Source organism: Setaria viridis, chromosome 2 (genome assembly GCF_005286985.2).
Source record: "Setaria viridis chromosome 2, Setaria_viridis_v4.0, whole genome shotgun sequence".
Lineage (NCBI taxonomy): Eukaryota > Viridiplantae > Streptophyta > Magnoliopsida > Poales > Poaceae > Setaria > Setaria viridis.
Window position 1 is genome coordinate 12,874,189 of NC_048264.2, and position 6,377 is coordinate 12,880,565.

The window sequence follows — 6,377 nt, forward strand, 5'->3', positions numbered from 1 at the left end:
AGAGTGACTGGCCAGTCCCGTCTTGGTACGAAAGAAAAACATCAACGAGTGGAGGATGTGTGTCGACTACACAGACCTCATCAAGCACTGTCCAAAGGATCCCTTCGGGCTCCCTAGAATTGATCAAGTCGTTGACTTGATGGCTGGATGCGCTCTACTCTGCTTCCTCGACTGCTACTCGGGGTATCACCAGATAGCTCTCAAGGAAGAAGATCAAATCAAGACCGCGTTCATAACCTCATACGGAGCTTTCTGCTACACTACAATGTGCTTCAGGTTGAAGAACATAGGCGCTACCTATCAACGGGCAATCCAGGAGTGCTTTAAGAAACACTTACACCACAATGTAGAGGCGTACATGGATGACGTGTGTCGTACATACATCTATGGGCCCACCAGAGGGTTTGGACAGTCCTAGATATGGGGCTGTACACCAAGACGTATCAGACATGGCGACTACGGTGCAGGACAATGTGGTCTATGTGGAGCACAAGAACTAGTCGACGATTAGGAAACTACTCATAGCAATTAGAGTAGGACTCACTAGTCGAATCCGACTAGTATTCTTGCAAACAACCGACCTGTAACTGAAAGTGCATTTGGCCTCCTAAGTGGGTTTTGGTGTTGATGACATCCATAGTTAGGAGACTAATAATTTTATCAAGTGATTAACAGGTTTTAATTATAAAGAAGTGCATAGTTGTATGAAAGGAATCTCAAGAAACCTCAAATTGCAAAGATAGAACGGTGTTAAGCTCCAAAGAAGACTCATTTAAATTTCTAATTTTGAATTTGACTATAGGAACACCGTACTATAAAGGGGGATACTAATGGATAGCTTAAAGATACTAAAGTGCTCAATTGAGATGCTAACCACCCATTGAGAGACACAACTCACTCACTTGCACATCCTCTCAGTTTTTCTGTGTGTCGGAAGTTCCGACGGGTTGTCGGAAGTATACAGTAACTCCCGACAGGGGTTCTCGGCCGAGTTAACTTGAAATTATTGGAAGTTTCAATACTCTATCGGAAGTTCCGATACATTAGCGTTGGGTGTTTCTTGAAACTTCCGATTGGGACCCTCGGCCATCTGTTTTAATTTCATCGGAAGTTTCGACCCTATGTCAGAAGTTCCAACAGGTACATAAATGTACTGTAACGGCTAGTTTTGGGGGCTCGGGTATAAATACCCCCTCACCCCCCATTCATTGCTGCTGACCTACCCGTGAAGAACACTCCCTTTAAGCATTGAATACTCCTTTCCCTCACCCTTTTGAGCTAAATCTTTGAGAGTTTGAGCTAGGGTTTGGGTGAGAGCAAGATTGAGGGTGTGAGCCTTGAGGTTTTGAGTGTGAGGTTCAACAAGTTCATCTCAAGAGCACTTCAAGCATCCTAGGCTTTGATTCGCGTTTGTTACTCTTGAAGCTTGCTTCTTGACAGCTAGGTGTCGCCCGTTTGAGCACCCTCTTTGTGTGGTGCGCCCGGGAATGTTTGTATTACCCATCCTTCATGGATCCATAGTAAGTGACTCAATCCTCCTTTATGGTTGATTGAGGGAGGTAAAAGGTTAGTGAAGACCCGGCTCTTTGTGAGCTCCTCAATGGAGACGTAGCTTCCTTTGTGGGAGTGAACTTCGGTAAATAAATCCTTGTCTCTCATGCTTGTTGTGTTCTTCGATTTCATCTTGACCTAGAAGCTTGAATTAAGCCGATCTATCATTTTGTGTGGTTCCTTGTATATCTATCTCCTGCAGTAGTCTCTACTCTTCATTTACAATCTTTTGATTCAAATAGAATTGATAGATTCAGGTTGCATTTTGAATTTTGTTCAGCTCACTCTATATTGTCGGAAGTTCCGATCTTGTACCCGAAGTTCCGACCCATCGAAAGTTCCGGCACAGCATCGGAAGTTCTGTGAAGTTTTTCAGAAAAATTTGAAGTGAGCATATTCACCCCCCCTTCTAGGCATCACAAGATCCTTTCAATTAGTATTAGAGTCTAATCTCTTGATTAAGGCTTAACCGCTAAGGGATTGACGATGTCTCATAGTGGGGATGGACTTGTCGTTACCGAAGAAGCCGTCGCTCGAGTCCCCGTGTAACACCCAAAATTCTAAAATTTCAAACTCAATGAAATTCATCCAAAATAGGGTCGCATTTAAATTTTTAGGTATTTAAACGCATTTTCCAAATTAAATTAATCCATCATAGGAGTTCATTGTTGCATTCATGCTGGTGCATATTTTTGCTTGCTTGAGTTTGAATTTGAGTTTAAAATTCAAATTTCAAATTTGTTTCAAACACGTCTTCTTCTCTTCTCTTTCTTTCTTTGGGTTGTTTCCCTTTATTTTTTATCTTCTTTCGGCCCAGCTCCGTACTGGCCCAGCTCCCTCGCTCCACCTTTTCCTTCGCAGGCGCGCTTCGGCGCAATCTCCTCGGCACCATGCCGAACCAGCTGCGCGCGCGCCTCCGGCCCAGCGCTAGCTCGGCCTCCCTCCCTCTCTCTGTCGCGTGGGGCCCACCGGGCAGCCCCTCCTCTTCCTTTCCTTTCTTCTTCCCCGCCTTCCTTTCTTCTTCCTTTCTTTCGTGCCGCGCCTCTTTCCTTTCTGCACGCCGCATCACCGCTCTTGGATCGAGCTCAGGCCTGCTCCACCGTGATGATCGAGCCTCCATGCCTCTGCAACCTACCCCTATATAAGGCCGCCACCCCCAATCCTTTTCACCTCGCCCCAAACCCTAACCGCCAAGTTCCCGAGCGCCGCCGCAAGCTTCAAGCCCACCACCGCCAAGCACCGCCTCATGGTGAGTCTCGGCTGCCGTCAACCGCCAAAATGGGATCACCATGGTCTTTTCGTGTTTTTGGTGTTCCCCGCATGTCAAACCGTGGCCGGGAGCTCGCTTTCGAGCAACTTCGGCGAATCACCGGTGAAGCGTAGCCGCTCACCGTCGGACTAGCCACCGCTTCTTCACCGCGGGCAGCCGCGGCCATCGGATCTGGATCCGATGGCCCGCAGCAAGTCAACCGGGTCACGTACCGGTCAACCGCACAGTGCCGCTGCTCTTTTGCATTTAGGCTCCTGCATTTTCTGCAAATCAACCCACAGTCCAATCTAGTTCAAAAGTATTTACAAACCAGTCATGTTTTATTCTGTTTGAAACCCTACGCTTTCGTAAAGTTAACCCACCATCCTGAGTTGCGTTTTTGCGCGTTAAACCTTCCATTTATAAGCGTCATTATGTATAAGTCCTCTGTTTCTTGCAGTTTAGCCCTGGAAGTTTTGTTTTTCTTGCAGAAAAGCCCATGAAACTTGTTTTAATTATATCTTTTGCATCTTAACTCTGTTTTTCGTGTTATTTATATCCACGTGTTAGTTTTAATGCGCAGATTAGTTTTTCAAGCTTATTTTCTCTTTTTATTATGATTGGTGTACTGGTTTTCTTATTTTATGCATTTGTTGGCTTGTATGTGCTCGTGTGACGCGTGTAGACGTCAGCAATTCGAGGGATTTGAAGATCAAGCCTTCAAGGAGTACTAATGGCAAGAGCAAGGCCAAGAAGGCAAGTCGTGTCCTTGATCACTTCTTTAAGTCCTATTCACCTTTACTTTCATGTTCAATACAACATTGCTATGCACTTAATAGTTTAAACATGATGGGTGTCGGGCATACATCCCAGGCCCACGAGTATTCCCTGTACGGCCCACTCAGGGGCGTACTCGGACGTGATCAAGGCTCGGGGGCTGCGCGGCAGGGGAGCGTGGCCCACTCGGACTCCTGAAGACTAGTTGGTATACGTAAGGAAACTACTCTGTCTAGACCGAGTATGACTTTGTAACCGTACCCGACTAGGTTTCTACCTTGTAACCCTACTCCCCCGATCATATAAGGGCGGGCAGGGACCCCCTCCAACACACAGGACGTAGGGTATTACTCGATCTAGCGGTCCGAACCTGTCTAAATCGTGTGCCTTGCGTCACCATCGACTCCTTGATTCTCGACGACACCCACCGCATAAAAGACCACCTAGGGTACCCCCTAGGTGGGTTGCTAGTCTAAAACACCGACAGCTGGCGCACCAAGTAGGGCAAGTCACCAAGTTTCTCCGCGCGAGTTCGATGGCACTTGTTACTATCAAGCCTGCTTTCACCTTTGAGATAGGCGCAACCTTTGTTTTTAGATCCTGGCTTTGCATCGCCGACGGCACTGGATCGTTTCAGCGCCACATCATCAGCATCCAGGGGAAGGGAGCTCTCGATGAAAGCTTTCTTCAGCAAGAAACGGAAGATTTCACCGAGAAAAACCAAGTTTTCAAAGTCAACAACACCGAGTTCAACTACGGTTCGGACTCGACCTCAACTCGGACTAGTCAGCACAAGCTAAAGCCCCAGTTACCTCGCAAGTCGACTTCAACTCAAAGACGATTCCCGTACAGACTCCGCAACACAGCTGAAGTCTACCAAGGTCTCCTTACTCGAACCCAACTCGAACAAGGAAAAGATAAGGACTGCGACCTCGATTCGGGCTACATCCAAGAAATTCCATTATCAGGACCAGCTCACGGTCTGGTAGTTACTTCAACCCCACAAGGAAGATTCGTTTATTGGCCGAGGATGAGGCCATCTTTCCTTACCCATGACTACGAGTCACACCTTGTCGCTCTCATAGACAACCTCCCGTATCAAGAAGGTGTCCCGCTCACTTCAAACTGTGAGGAAAGCACTACAGAAATTGCAACATCAAGTTCTGGAAGCTACTACCCATACAGAGAAATTTTCGTCATCACTCAAAACAATAATGTGCGTACTAGCCAACAGAGAACCCTTCGACGGATAGCACAGCCCGATAACGTTTCAGAGGACGAGTCATCAGCTAACGCCCCACAAGAAGAAACTTCCGAGAAAAGAAACCAAAGAAGGGCACGAAATGTTACTCGGGCTGAACGTCGACAACTACTAGCCACAAACATCCCTATCACAAACCTTGAAAGAGCATTTGATGCAGTACAAGCCCAAGAGCACAACACTCCACTTGCAGCAATCACCTCAATCAATCTTATATCAACTCTCATACCTCAAGATAGAGATAATGAAATAACAGCTAAACTCGCGCAGAGAGGCAATGGACTAATCGTGCAACTCGCAGAACAAGCTTATAAACTACTCGATAAAGAATCACCAATCCCATCTGTTCCTCACAACTTGGCCCATCGAGAGGGCAGCAGGGGTGCTGCAGCCAACAATGGCCATCACGGAGCTCAAAGAAACAACAACGAAGTAGTCAACCAACCAAGGAAACATAGCCAAGGACAGAGCAAACACGAGGCCCCAATACGACATAAAGACGCCAGAGATGCCAGCTGCACCAGCTCTGCAAAAAGTCCTTGCCATGGCAGAAAAAACCACGAAGTATCAAAATTCAGCGATCTACGGGAAATAATCAATAGTCGTTGCGAACGTGAACGAGAAGTCAACAATTATAACCATTTTCTTGCTTTCACCACGCGGGTAATGAGGACAAGGTTACCCAAAAAATTCAAACCATCAGGAATTACTAAGTATGATGGCAAGCAAGACCCAATCCAATGGCTCCGGTGTTACTCGCTGGCAGTTCAGGCAGCCGAAGGCAACGACAACACAAAGGTCATCCATTTTCCCATATGCATGGAACCCGTGCCTCTACATGGCTTGAGTCGCTCAAACCTAGAACAATTGACTCTTGGGAAGATTTGACAAAAGCTTTTACCAATAACTACGTGGGCTCCATGACCCGACCAGGCAACAAGATCGACCTAAGTTAAGTCAAACAAAAAGAAGGCGAGACACTACGCGACTACCTACGTCGATTCTCGAGAAGAAGGCTACTATAGTCGACATTTCAGAAATAGACATCATCGAGTGCTTTCAAAATGGCCTCTATGATCATCGAACATACCAAGACTTTGGCAGACGATGACCGATCACCGTCAAGGATCTCAAAGCCATGGTACAACAATAGGCAGATGAAGAAGATAAAGAGCGTGAGCGATTCGGTTCCCATCTCAACCGCGGACGCGACAATAACAATCATGAACAAGACAGGAACCGGAATAACGATACTCGAAATAACTACTTGAGTAACTCAAACCGCAAACGCAAACCTAACAACACTGTTGCTTCTATGACGAACTCAGGAAAGACAGGATCCCGCAAACGCAATGAAGGACCCACCTTCACCGAACTACTCAAGAAACAATGCTCATGGCACTCAAACAGCAAACATTCAGCAATAGATTGCTACAGCATGCGCCGAGTAATGCAAGATTTACCCGCACCGCCACCTCCCGAAGAATATAATCAGAAAAAGGATAAGGGCAAAAACAAAATCAATAAGGATGAAAAAGG